This window comes from Camelus dromedarius, chromosome 34, assembly GCF_036321535.1.
Source record: "Camelus dromedarius isolate mCamDro1 chromosome 34, mCamDro1.pat, whole genome shotgun sequence".
NCBI classification, from domain to species: Eukaryota; Metazoa; Chordata; class Mammalia; order Artiodactyla; family Camelidae; genus Camelus; species Camelus dromedarius.
Genome location: NC_087469.1, coordinates 13047011 through 13061651, shown reverse-complemented (window position 1 = coordinate 13061651; position 14641 = coordinate 13047011). Strand labels below are relative to the sequence as shown.

The window sequence follows — 14641 nt, the reverse complement described above, 5'->3', positions numbered from 1 at the left end:
TTATTGAACATCTACCGCATACCAAGTAATATGCTAGATGCTAAGGGTTTTGTGCCTTAAAAAGCAAAACCGCACAATCCCTGTCCATAAAAAGCCCAGTCTAGTGGGGGAAGACCGACATGTAACAAATAAACAAAGTGTCAGAGATGGCACCACATGGGGGAAATGTCAATGATTTGTCCACCTTGTAGCCAGAGAACGCTTTTTCAAGAGCAAACCTGAGGATACCTTGAAGTCCTTCAGTTGTTGCTGGTATCTACATAACCTTGTGCTGTAGAGGGGCTGTCACAGTACGTCAATTCCGGCTGACTTCTCCAGTTTCAACCTCTGCCTCCCATCTTCCACACGCAGCCTATGCTCCAATCACCCCAAACTACCTGTGGTGACCTGAGCTTTGCCACATTCCTGCTGTCTCCCCCGCCTGCCTCACTACTGCTCAGTGAACATCTACAATGCGCAGGCGTTTTACCTAAATTAACTCATTTAATCCTCATGACAATCCTGTAGGGTCAACAGCAGCACCCTCCCATATCTGCAAATTAAAAAACAGACTAGGAAAAGCCAAGATAACTCGCTCAAGTTCGCTGAGCCAGAAAGTGGCAGTGCCGGCATTCAACCCCAGACTCCCAGTCACAACTAGATCACCTCTCTTCCCTTGTCCACCTGATAAACTCCTGCCCACGCTGCACGGCTCAGAACAAATGGCACCTCCTTCAGAAAGCCCTTATGCCTGCCCAGGCAACGTCACATCGTTCTTTTGTGCTTCCAACTTCTATTACAACACTTATTAACTTTGTGCCACCGTAACTCGTTTACTCATCTGTCTTCCCCAAGAACCCACGAGCAACTAACTGCTCAGTCATCATGTGCTATTCATCGAAAACCTCCACGCTGAATCTCTGCTGGTGTATCATCAGCACGGAATAAACACCTGCTGAATGAATGGATTAATGAACGCTTCCCAGCCTCTTTTCTCAAGGTTGAAATTGTGTCTCAGGATGCAACTTGTCATCTGCTTATCTTAAGACAGTCACGTCAGGACATCAGATGGTCCCTGTTTGAAACTGCAATCTTAAAAAAAAAAAAAAAAAAAAAAAAAGAGTGGCACTACGGCAACGCAATAATCCAGACTCCAGGAGATGAAGTCATGGCTCCAAGAGCCCTCCTCCGGGAGCTGGACGCAGCCTCAAGAGCCAGGGCCGTCACCAAGAGCGACCACACCCCCAGCCAAGAGCTATTTCATTTTGTGGTAACTCAACCCAACACATTAGGGGCCAAAGGAATCCTGGGAACAAGACCTTAGATATTACAGGGGAACGGTTAGGTAAGGGGAATGCATTTACATGTATTTAGACACCTAAAAAGTGATGTCCAAATCACATTAAATAATTTACCAATGAGTCACATTATGAATTTTTGCTCAACAGTTCCTGCATTTACACATCATCAGAGATTCAGTGTGCAACCCTAACACACAGGTTCTCTTCGTACCAGGGCTGCAAAATGCAAACAGACTCTTTATGGGAGCATCTTGATCAGTTAAAGATTCTTAAGACTTTTCTGAGTTATAAGCCTTCTGGAGATCTGATGAGAGCCAAGGAGACTCAAATGACAGAGGGTCATGGACCCTCTCCTAGAGTCCATCCAAGGACCTCAGCGGTTCATGGGCCCAGACTGAAAACACTTGAACTAAATTCCCTCCAAAAGGTTTGGTTTAGAGAAGGTTAAGGAAAAAGGGTCACAGTGCCAGGGTTAAATGGCATCCGTTTCTGTGACCAGTCAGATTCACCCTTGTGGTCAAGGTCCTGAACGCAAATTCTGGCCTCAGGAATGGTCGGGTTCCAAGGTCTGATTCTCCGCCTGATTAGATAACCTGCAGTCTGGATGAAGGGATGGCAAGGGCCTGAGGAAAATGAAGCTGACTCTGTGTCTACCTCCACATGGAAATACAAGCATAACACACACCTCCAAGCTAGTTGCAGGCTAGCTGCACAACCCCCTCAAGCACACCCCTCCCAGGGCACTCGCCACCACCACCCCTGGTTGATCCCAAACTGCTTACAACTTTAAGAGCTCGCTGACCAGCAGGTTTCTAAGAGGTAAGCCTGGCGAGAGATGACACGACATCACAGAGAACAGCATTACAGTCAGACAGCAAACTGCTCAGAGCAAAATGTTTTGGCTCCAAACACAGTTGCAGAAGCCTGCTCCCTTGGCCGCCACTGCACACGGCCAAGTGGGTACAGCACCTTGCACCAGCCATGCTCAGTGTGGGTACTCAAATGTCTGTGGCAGGAGGGAAAGAGAGGGGAAGCGGGGACTGAGGGGCGATGTGGTCCAGGAATCCAGGGCGGCCTGTTCTCATTTAGTTTTGCTCTCCCCCTAGCTCTAAGAAAAGGAAGTAGTATTTGACAGATCTAAGCTGGTTAAAACAACATATACATGTAGTTTCCACCATTTTGCAGACTAGGAGATGCAAGCCCAGAGAGGTTAAGTAATAGATCACACAGCGTGGGGGAGTGGGGGACAGGGGGTAAGCATCCAGTGCTGCGACTCGCAGAGACATGTCCTAACCACTTGAACACATTACTGCCTGCAGCGCCGCTGCTGCTTGGGCCTCCAACCTCATTCTCTCTTCCATACGCACACAGGGTACCCAACCTGCTCCAGAAGTCTGAGCCTCGTCCAGTCTTCCACCTCTGAGAGAAAGGAGACCCTGCCATCTGGCCAAAGAGGAAGGCCCCCAAACCAAGCGCTGAGAACCTCTGGAAGGACTACAGGTCTCTCCTTGCACACAGGGGCTGGGGTTTACAGACTCAGCCTCCTTAGCTCCCCCATCTACTCTCAGTAGCTCAAGGTCCTTGTTTGGAAAAATGCACAGAAATACAAATTTCCAATTGCAAGCAGGAGTCAGGAGAGGTTAGAAACCTGACTCAGGAACGCCCTCTAGCGGGCCAACAGGGTCTGTGCGACACAGCACCCAGGCACCATTCCCTAGAGGTGCCCAGACCCAACACTTCCATTGGGGCCTCGGAGGAGCAGTGGGAGGGGACAACAGCAGCATCTGCCACTCAGAGACAAAGTCCTCGCCAATCCCAAGGCCAACATCTGCTGCAGGATGAGAGGCCGTCTCTGCTCAGAAGACTGTCCAGCCCACACCGACCCCACCCATTCCTTATACAACAGGCAGAGGGAAAACAGAAGCACGCAGCAGGGGAAAAGAAAGTGTGGAGACACACGTGGACCAGGGGACATTGTGGTGCGGGGAAGAGGCAGAGGGTGGAGACAGAGGAATAAGGGAGAGGGGTGGCTGAAAAGAGAGAATAAAGAGATACGAAAAACAAGGCAAAGCTAAAGAGAAAGACAGACACACAGGTCAGCCCAGACAGGGCTACAGGTCACCCCCCCCCCCACCCAACAGAATTCCGGGCACACCAAGGTGAGGAGTGTGCTCTGGAGGCCCGGCCCTTCCTCCTGGCCCCTGGGGTCCTCATTCCCGCACCATTTCCCTCCACTCTGACACAGCCCCTGGATGCTCCGAGTGGTGGGCTGAGGGAGAGGAGGGGAGAGAAAAGTGAACCAAAGGCAGAACTCGCCAAGCGAAGCCACTTACGCACAGTGCGGCCGGCAGCATTTCCATCCTACCTTTGCTGTTGCCATATCAGCCGGCTCCATGATCTCGGCTGGGCCTAAGGAGCAGTGGCCCCATCCAGAAAGAAAAGGCAGAGTCACAAAGGTCCACCCGGAGAGAACAAACCACCCCTCGGAAGTTCGGGGAAAAGGAGAGACCTATTTCTACCCTCTGGCCCCAGGACCTCCTCCGCTGGAGGTGGGAGAAAAGAGCCTTGGGGTCCCCAGCAAGTCGGGGACCTGTGTTCCCACAGATGCCCATATCAGGCTGAGTCAGGGGGCGTCTCCCCTCGCCTGGTACTTCTCCCCAGGAGGCAAGCGCGGGTCTCGCCAGGGCTCCCCCTGCTGGGGGAGAGCGCACAGAGATGGAGGCCCTGCCCTCCCATCCCTGGGCCAACTGGTACCCACAGGTCAGGGAGAGGGGAGCATGTGGGAAGAGGCCAGCTGGTGGGTTCTGAGCAAGTGCTGGGGGTAGCGGGAAGGGAGAAGGCCAGGGGTTGGTGGGGGGCGGGTGTGAGAACCTCCAGAAGAAGGTGCAGGCACTCAGACAGAAGCAGAAGGTGCTGTGCAAGGAGATGCCGGAGCCACAAAGCCGGAGCCGGCACGGCTGGGAACTAGAGGGAGAGGAATGCGCCCGGTGAAGCCACTCACCTTGCAATAACATTCAGACTGACTGAGGCCTACACAGGAGCCAGGAGCGGGCGGCTCACACACCCCCACTCCACTCCCAGAGACTCACAGCCTCTGTCTAAAGGTACATGAGAGCAGCCGGCAGCCCGGCTGGATCTGCAGAGGCCCCTGGCTCTCTCGGAGCAGCCTGATTGGAGGAGCAGGATGACTTCATCCGGCCCCATTCATCACTCTAGGTTTCCTGCCCAGCGGGGACAGGCCGCTCTGCGTGCAGTGACAACCGCTTCCTCTCTGGCCCATTTTACTCAGGCAACCTGGGATAGGCTGTGGCGGTCAGGGGCAGCCAGGGGAAGGGATCAGAGCACCCCAGGCCCCAGAGGGAAGCGGGGAGCAGGCTGCTCACATTTCCAGGGAAGAGCAAAGCCTCTCCTTAAAGCACAGCGCACCCGCCCATCTCTCTGTGCTGTGCCGGCACCAGCAAGAATGCAAAAGAGCAACTCCCCTCCTCAAAACCAGCAAGGAAGCAAGGCTGTGTGCTCCGGTGAACCGCCAGACTTCCTGCCGAAGAGTTCAATCAAACACATTTGAACCTTTAGCTATTTCTCCCCACCAGAGAGAATAACTGGTGGGAAAGCAGGTCAGTATCCTCAGGCGTCCCTAAGCACCTCCTTCCTAACCTGGGCTTGCTGTGAAGGACATGGATTCCTTCAAGCCTATGCTTTCAGACCCACAAAATATTACAGGCGGATGGGACCTTAAAGCTTCGGCTCCATTTTACCAACGAGGCATCAAAGGCCCCGCAAAAAGCAAGAAGGCTCAAAGAAAAGTCTCCCAGCACTTGTTTCCCAGTTCCATGTAGATTTTCCCTCAGAGGTGGTGAGACCCCCCTCACTCCCCCCTCCCTTATGCTCCCTACCCCCTCCCAATCCAGCCCCCGGAGCACAGAAAAACTCAGCAAAGCAAGGGTTAAATGGAAAGATTAAAATATAAGGGAATAAAAAAAGAAGGCAGTGACCTTGAGTTCTCCTTCCCACCTGCCTTTCCCCTCATTCTTCCTATTTACCTGCTCCTGTTCAAGCCTGACTTCACGACAAATCTGCGCAACCTGGTAACCGACATGTCAAGGGAAGAGTTTTTCAAAAGAATGACATCAGACATTCTACAAGTTGATTTTGCCAGCATCCGTGGGTCTGGCAGGGACAACAACAGTAGCAGCTCCCGTGTGCACAGTGCCCCATGATTTATGTGTTTTCAAATCCATGACCTCATTTGATACTCACAGGCATCCAGTGAGGTGAGTATTGTTCTCTCCATTTCACAGATAATGAAACTGAGATTTAGAGACTTGAAGTGACTTGCCCAAGGTCACACAGACTGCACAGCAGAGCTGGGACTCAAACTCATGTTCAGTGACTCCAAATCCCCTTCCACTGAATATCATACCATCAAATTTCCCGCTCCTCCACCTGTCCCCACTACTCCTGATTACCAGAGACTCAGAGAATATAAGACATCAATTTATTTGCAATTTCCCTTTGGGATCTCCTTTTTTTTTTTTTTTGAAGATAGCAAATTAGAAAATATTTTATCAAACCTTAAGGAAAAAAAAGGGTATTTTTAGAAGGTATTTCATACATTTAGCAAATCTCCTGCGTCCAAAGGAAAATGCTTTTTAAAAGAATCATCAAAGATTCACTCATGGTTGCTTTATTTAAGCAGAAAAGGAGACCAAGGCACCTGACCAAACTGGTCAACTATCAAGATTAAAATTAAGGGAGAAAAAAGATACGTATCCTGGTTCCCGGGGGTGCGTTATTTCCCAGCCATTACAAACAACAAATGCAGCACTTCTCCCCCGCGCCTTCCCATCTTAACTCTTTTAGCCAAGGCCTGCCAAGTTCCATAAACCTACGTGACAAAGGACAAGGATGAGAGTAACAGAAAATCATTTAGGCCAATGGCTTGCTTTTCTTTGTAAGCGCTAGACTATGGTCACAGGTGCAGTCGACCTGCAGTGGAGATATTCCACCACAGCCCCACAACAATAACAAGGTGAGGAGTGTGCCAGACCCACACATGTCATCTCTGCTCCGAGGCCTGGAATGTGCCTTCTAGCTATTGCCGTGGCCCGCGGTCCTCTCTGTTCCTGGGCTGACAGTCAAATGTACAAACAGATGGCGAGCAGAAGGCCAGTACCCATGAATGAGGATGTTCTGTTTCATCACAATCACACAGAAATCAGACCCATGTTAATGAGACTGCACCCCGTCTCCCAAATGACCAAACACATTCACCTACTCAGTTCTTAAAGGCATCCAACTGTCACACAGCCCTGGATGGTGAATGTGGCCAATGGTGTTTAAGAGTGCTTCTCCATTGGAAGCATCCAAACATATTTTACAAAGCAGTTCATGTGTCCTGAACTCAAAGCAGCAGGGAGAGTGCTATTAGCTACAGAGCAGACAGCCTGGAAGGCGGGGCAGGGCAGGAGGAAGGAGGCGGTGCCAGGCCTTCATGAGAGAGAGAAGGAATGTGTCCCAAAGATAATTCCAGGAAGAAAGATGGAAAAGATGAATGACACTACAGAACTGATGCAGCGTATCTACTTGAGAAGTCAGTGGACCTGCACTCTGCTACTTACCAGAAAGGAACTGAGCTAGTAATTTCTGTAGGGTAAATGACTCCTCTATTCTATGCATTTGCCTTTTGAACTAGGTCTCACTTCTACAACTTCGGCTCATTCCATTGTGCCTAACAGCTAGTGAAAAGACAGACAGACAAACAGGAGGGGAACCTCTTTATAAACATCATTATATCATTTTGTCTCCAGGGCAATTCTTCATACTAATTACTTTACCCTAAGTATTACATTCTAACTGCTTAATCATGTACTAATGTACCAAGTTAAGAAAGAAAGAAAGAAAGAAAAAACCCCAGATGCTTGAAAAGAGGCTAGAGTGAGTTTGGGAAGGGGGCGGTTAAGGTGTGGGGGGAAGTCCAGGCACCGGCTTCTCTGGAAGAGCTTCCTCTGGCGGCTGCCTTTTGGTAGGAGTGGCTGCAAGGTAAGCAGGGACAAGCGTTTCCAACCCGCTGGCCTGCCGCACTGTGCACACGCGGCTCTCTGAGTAAAGAACAGTGGGATGGCCTTATCTGAGATGCTTATAAAATGTGCAGCTCGATTGCTCTGCCTGCCCTGAGACCACAAATATAGATCAAGCGCCTTTGCCAAGAAGGTGAAATTCCTTCTCTCCAGAGTCTGACTGCTGACTGTAAACTGAAAAGATGACAATGCAACAGGGAGTCTCCCAGAACGACAGACCAGGGGAGGCCACCCGCCGTCTGCTCTCCCTGCACACGCAAAGCGGCAGCTTCTCCTGAGAGGAGGAGATGCAGAAAGAGAAAGAGGCAGGAAGAATGAAGGTGAAAGAGGGCAGAGCGTGTGAGTTCCCATGACTGTGCACGTCTACTTGGAAGGTGCCGTCTCCTCTCTGTCACTGGTTAACCATCAACTCCATGGAGGCAGGAGTGGCCTCTCAAGCCATTCCTCTTAGGTTTGAATTTGACTCCACTGCCCACCACCGCCACCTGTGTGACCTTGGGCATGTTGCTTGGCCTCTCTGTGCCCCTATTTCCTCATCTGTAAGAGAGGGATAATACTATCTCTCAACTCACAGGCTGCAGTGAGGATTAAATGAGGTAACATACAGAAAGGGCTTTAGACTTGCATCTGGCACACAGTAAATACTATCTAAGCATTAAGGGCTTTTAAAAAAAAATTTAGCGGTTCACCTCCTGTCTTCGCCATCCATGGGACCTCTCCCCTCAAAGCATGGAATTGTAAGACCCCCTGCAGAGCTGATAATGGGAGAGGCAGGCTGGACAGAAAACAAATGCATTTGCTTTTTTAGGGAATAAAGGCATCAGAACGGTGGGGTGAGGTGGTCATTAGAAGAAGGAAAAGGCAGAAAAGGAGTAAGGAAAAGGGTAAGAGGAGACACTTGCAGGACACGCTGACCGGGAGTGGACGTTGCAGGGACGTGTAGGGGAGTTTGAGGGGAAAAGCCATCAAAGAACAATGATAGAGTCCAAATGAAAGTAAGAAAGGAAGGAAAGATTCACAAAGGAAATCAGGGAAACTGGTCAGGTTGCAAGTGCGAGGGGAAAGGATACAAAACAATTACAAACTCAAAGTGGAAATTTCCACGAGACGGTGTGACTGAAGTGTCCAAGAGGAGCTGCGGACGGAGAGAAACTGCCCAGCACGGGGGAAACTAGGGGAAGGCGGCTACCTCTGCAAAGCTCACATCTGACTTGGGCTCTCAGAGCTGAACTGATCTCTGGAGATGTCAGTTGCTACAGGTGGGCTGGGATGGAGGAGCTTCTGAAGCAGTCAGGACAAGGAGACAGGCGGTCAGGATTAAGGTTCAAGTTCTAGGAGGAAAGGAAGGAGCCTTGGGGACCAGTCACCTCCAGCACTGCACCCTCCGCTGGCCGGATAAAGGGACAGTGCCAGGCCGACCGCCTCCCACAGCATCTTGCTTAGGGAAGTTCACAGCTCAGGCAAGGCTCTGTCCGAGGTCTTTGCTGGTGTCAGTGTGGCTTTACATCGCGGCTCCCCGGGACACAACCACACGACAAAGTGGAGACCCACCTCTCGCAGCCTCTGGTACATCCTGGGACCTCACAAGCAACAGGAGTATCAGTGATACGGCCCAACATCAGCCTGTAGAGCGGGGCTGGGCAGTGTAGCATAATGGTTAGAACCTAGAGTCAAACTGCCTGGATTCAAATTCCAGCCCATCATTTAACAGCTATGTGCTCTCATACAAGTTATGAAAGCCTCAGTTTTCTTTTTTTAATTTTTTTTGGGGGAGGGGAGGAAGTAATTAGGCTCCTTTATCTATTTTTAGAAGAGGTACTGGTGATTGAACCCAGGACCTTGTGCATGGTAGACGTGCACGCTACCACTTGAGCTATAGCTTCCCCGCAGCCTCAGTTTTCTTATCTATAAAATGGAGGCAACAGTTATTATTATTTCATAGAAAAACGGGGAAATTTAAACAAGAGTACTGACACATAATAAGCACCCTCAATAAATGTCAACTAAAATAATGCTGCCTTTACACCTGCTATGTTAAGGGCACTCATGGGGTGGGAACAGCAGCCACTCCCCAAGTTCTCCCAAACCTCCAAGCCATGTGCACGTGGTGCCAGTGCAGAGCTGGCACTGGTCTGGTTACACAACTCCTGCCCTGACCCACCATCTCTGGGCCCAGGCCCACCACCTCCAGCCAGCAGCTGGGCCTTCAGCTAGACTCCCAGTGACAGATGCGTGCAAGTGTTTCCAAGTGGACAGGGTCATAAATGCCTAAGATGGATAATTCTCCACTCCCTGCTCTGGAGCTTTGCTCCTGTGCCTGTACCAACTGTCACAAAACACCAACAGCCAGGCCGCAGAGGACGTCAGAGCCTTTCACGTCAGGGTTCAGGGGGAGAATATATGAGAAGCCACAAGATTAACTGAGCAGAGGGCCAGCAGGGAGGAGGGGGGAGAAGGCCAATCATATTGCCTGACCCTCCTACGGTACATGGGAGCCACACACGTTTCCATAGTATAATCAAACACTCGAGTGCAGACGGAGGAAGGTGCTGGTGGGAGAGTCAGGGTGGGGATATGGGGGCCACCCGAATGTCACTGGGACATCATTGGACGCGGGTCCCTTTAGTGACTACTGCTGAAACTGAGAGAAAACAAGATAAGGTGACAAGCTGTGGTGACAGATCCCTGGGTAGTCCAGCAAGAAGCTGCAGCCCTGACGACGCCTGTGGAGGAGTGTCTCACACCCTCTTCCGAATTCTCTGCAGCTGCAGGAGCAGGCAAGTGGGACAGGTAAGGGGGAAATTGAGGGAAAGTCTCCAAGTCCAGAGTGTCCACCGCTAGGTCCCAGCTTTCTCGTAGGGGACTGGCAACGAGGCTGAAAGATGCAGATACAGATCAGTGCCAATTCTCGGGCCAGGGCTGGGGGAGCCGCACACAAAGGAGAATGTGGAGGGAATGCTTCCGGAGCCGACCACCCTCTCCAGGCTGTCCTCAGCTTTTCTTCTGAAGGATACTGGCGCCTTCCTACCCTTGGAGCTGCCGCTGTCGCATGTACATCCAGAAAACAAACAGACCATTGTGCTGTGGAAGCTGGGTGGGGTGGGGAAGAAAAGAATGACCAAGGAAAATGCCATTTAAATGTCCAAGGAAGAACTCATGGCCCCAGAGGAATCTGAGCAGAGGGTCCAAGAAGAACATACAAACCCACGTGCACAGCACCTCAAACCAGCAAGTGTTCCTTTGCATTGGCAGTTCCCTTCCCCCAGTGTCCTTTCTTCCCACGAGGTGGGCACTGTCCTGCCCAGCAGACAGCCCTGCCCTCCACAACTGAGGAGTGGAGTCCAGGCCACGTCCTTTGCCTTCTGCCTGCTGACTCAGGACTATTTCCACTACTGAGGAGGGATCAACTGGCCACTCCCTCCCCTCTCAGCAAAGCCACCACCAGCAGGGGGTGCTGGTGAGCCCAGAGGGAAGGTGAAGAGCTTTTGCAGGTCCTGCAGGTGCCCACAGGGCCTTCACCTGGCACCTGAGAGAGGTAAGAGTAACACTGGGTCTGTTCTGCAGTCTAGACACAAAAGTGAAACCGAGAAAGCATCAGAGAGAGAGACTGTGAAACAAAGAGACGTACTGGAACTTTCATACATATAACTTGTTAGCTAAAATCCTAAGATACTTCTCAAAATCAATAAGGCATAGGAAACATAGTGAAAAAAGATTTTAAAAAACTATTTGAACTTTGGGCATATTTAACTGTATCATTCAGAATCACTGGGGTCTATTCCTTCCTTGTCAGTTTGTTTCCTGTCCTGTCTGGTTTTGAAGCTTTTCAGGACATCACCTTCATCAACAGATGGCTCATCATACATTTCCACATCTGGAGCTTCAATCCTAGGATGCTGGTAAAGCTAGATCCATCAGATAGAAGGAAAAGCAGGCGGTCCTGTACTGGACCCCCGACTTGTATCCCTTCCTGAGGGGAATTCACAACAAACTGCAAATACAAACTTGAGCTCAGGAGTCAAATCTCAGCTCTGCCACTTACAGGGAAAGGCAATGGCCAACCTAAACCTCCATTTCCTTATCTAGAAAATGGGCAGAAGAGCAGCCTCCCTTCTAGGACTGCTATTAGGATTAAATGAGAACAGCATATGAAACACACAGCCCTGAGCACACAATAAACTCTCAAAACAGAAGCTATTATTAGCAACAACAAATAATACCTCAGCACTGATGCTGTGCCCACAAACTAAGAACACGGACACTGTGTCGTCTTGGGTTTGCTTTTCTCAGTTGTAGACTTGCAGTAGTTTCTTATAATGATAGATCTCTGTGCTGAAAGAGACCCCAATTAATTTCCTTGGCAAATTTCCCATTGTGGAAGTTATTCATAGAAAGGCGGATAAGCACTTGGCATAGATACTGAAGAAGAAATTCCTGAACCAGGAAGGAGTAGAGAGCATTTAGCCCCTTAAATTCCCTCCTAAGGGCTCCTTCTGCAGCTCTCTGTTCTGTACCGCATTTACAAGGACAACTGATGTAAACTCTCAGCCAGATGCAAAGCCTCTCACTAAGACGCCAGGAAAAGGAAACATGGGTAATAGTTGCTTCACTTCTAGAGGGAAAGGAACTAAGCAAGTGAAACTGTGCACTTAACAGATCACAAAGCAAGTCTGGCATCGAGCCAAATTAATAAACTAAGGGTTTCAAAAGTCTAACCCTGAATTCTACTAACTCACTCTTCAGGCTCACACAGAGAATGACAAAGGGAACATCTGTGTTGGTGCAGGTGTGTGTGGGGGGGTGGTACTCAGGTATCCTCCCCTCCCTCAGCCCCTCCTCCCAGCTCAAGGACCATTTTGAACCAGGGTTGCCAGGGGCTTCTCTGCATCTCAGTGGAAGAGTTTCCCCTTCAGACTAAGGAGGACTGGCAAAGAGAGGGAGGGAGCCCAGCAGTTACCTGCTAGCGGCTCACCTGCCTAAGGATAAGAAGAAAAGAGGCACTGAGTAACCTGGAACGTGGTGACGGTAAGATGAAATGATTCATTTAATTACGCATCCCCAACCCGCCCATCTTTCTCCTTGCTGCACGATGGGGACCCTTGGGCTATGCAGAAAGTAAGGGGAAACAGAAGCCATGCGCTGACACCAGTGTTCCAGGTTCTGGGTAAAAAGGCACCGAGGGTCTGCCAGAGGCCCCCTAAAATGGATGTCACAGGCCAGGACTGGGACACCTAGGCCCTCCCTGTCCCAGACCTGGGTTCCTGATGCTAGCTAGAGCAGGGATAACTGACGGCTTCGCGCTACAGGCCTTTTCTCAAAGACCACCTGCATGGAGATCACTTGGGGCTGGGTGAAAATCCAGAGTCCACGAATGCACATGCTGAATTAGCTCTGCACGGGATTCTGAAACTCACTAAAAGGTTGAGGACAACTCTCTTAGAACCCTGCTCTCCCAAGCTGGCTGCTAACCATCAAAGGGACGTGAGCACCTACCCGTGTAGTGCAGGAAGAAAATACTAGAACTTACATTTACACCTCTTTTTAGCTCGTCCTTCTAAAATTTCTGCTTAACGATATAATACACACAGTGCTTTCGTGCAGCAGTAGTACGTTACAATTTGTGTAAATACATCCATATGTGTTATGATGATACACACTCAAAAAATGTTTACCAATAGAGGTTTACAACCAAGCTGGAGTATCAACTTCTGGTACAATGATTTCTTCAAAGTAAGGAATGGGCTCTGCAAATCGCTGCTCTGAGCTTACATTATGAATCAGCAGCGTGTTGAGATGAGAACCCAGGGGCTGGGGCCTCCAACTGCATCTCAGCCCTGGAGTAAGAAAGAGGCAAAGAATGGGGCGCAGAGCAGGGCAAGCCTGTGGGTGGAGTCACTGCTGAGCTGAGAGCTGTCACCCCCTCACACTCCGGCTGGTAGGAATATGGGCTTTCTCCCAGCAGGAAGTGGAGAGACTGGGGAATGAAATCTACCAGCCGCCCTGCCAGTTGTCCAAATCTAAATCCCAACCATGGCATCAGCAGAGAGAGAGTGGTCTGCTGAGCTAAAATTAATGACCCCCCTTTCTCAGGCATAAAAGGAGAAATGCTGGAGTAGGAGAAACGCAGAGCAGGTGATGGTTACACCTGCAGACAGTTCTGCTGACAGCAACGGAAGCAGCCAGAGAGGAGCTGCAAACTGGGAACGCAGACAGGGGCGGGGGAGACAGGAGTACCCACTGGCTTCTCTGCCCCGCCTCCGAAGTCAGCGCAAAGCCGGGACCTGAGACATGTCTCTCCTCTACTATCCAAACACCCTACGCGCTGTCTGCCACGAGGCCATGCCATCCCCGGAGCATATGTGTACGTGAATCAGAGAGAAGAGAACACATGAGGGGCGGTCACAGATCAACCACTTTCTTGACCATGAAGCTGTCACAAAGGTTAATAGATGAGTAAGTGCTCGTCAGTGGCCCTCAATTTAGGTTACAGCCAGAATTCCAAGATCACAGAACACTGGAGCCAGCAAAAGCCTTAGACAGTCACCCACGTGCCAGTTACTCATGTAATGAATCTTTACTGCGCACCTACCACGTGTTAGGCTCCGCGCTAAGTGTCAGCACACACTAGTGAATAAAACAAAGTTTAGGGATGAGTAGGGGAGACAGACAACAACCAAGTCAACAAATAAAAACAATGATAACACAACTAGTGCTAAGATGGAAATCAGCTGGGAGAGTGAGGACTAGAGTTTATGGGACTGGCTTCCCCAGGGAAACGTCACCTCTGGACTCGGTTGGGGCTCCCTCTAACCTAGTCTCCAACAACAGTTCTTGTGGCTCCAAACTCACCTTCCACGCATCACCCAGGCTTGGCCCAAGGAGACTGTCTGCTGACAGTAACTCTAACAGAAGCTACCATTGACTGGGTGCCAAGTGTTTTTCCCATTTTATCTCATTTTGATCCCCACAACTTCCACCAAGTCCGTACAATTCTATTTTCAGAGGAGGAAGCAGATTCAGGAAGGATGAAATGATCTACTCTGATCCTAGGGGCTGGAACCTCTTTTTCCTCGAGGAAACCTCCCCTCTGCTTCTCACAAAGGCCAAGGCAGCATGTTCGGCATGGAGCCATCACCCGCCGAGGGCCAGGGCCACCTGAGGAGAAAGCGCCCCACACCTGGTCCTGCTCAGATCTCCCTGGCAGCTGCTCAAAGTCCCAAATGAGTGGCTATGAGAAGGGAATCCACAAAGTTAACCCCCCAATATCTCAACCCTAAGTCC

General features: G+C 50.3%; 1 protein-coding gene across 10 annotated transcripts in view; it reads right to left on the bottom strand.

Annotated features, from left to right (window-relative positions):
• GRAMD1B (GRAM domain containing 1B) overlaps positions 1-14641 on the bottom strand; it is a 154594-nt gene that overhangs the window by 95618 nt on the left and 44335 nt on the right. Inside the window, exon 1 of one of the 10 annotated variants that reach the window (XM_064482163.1) lies at positions 3646-3688. The exons of the other annotated variants lie outside the window; for them this stretch is intronic. The gene's annotated coding sequence lies outside the window, so the exon portion shown is untranslated. Of the gene's footprint in view, positions 1-3645; positions 3689-14641 lie in introns of those variants that run through there. 10 annotated transcript variants of the gene reach the window in all.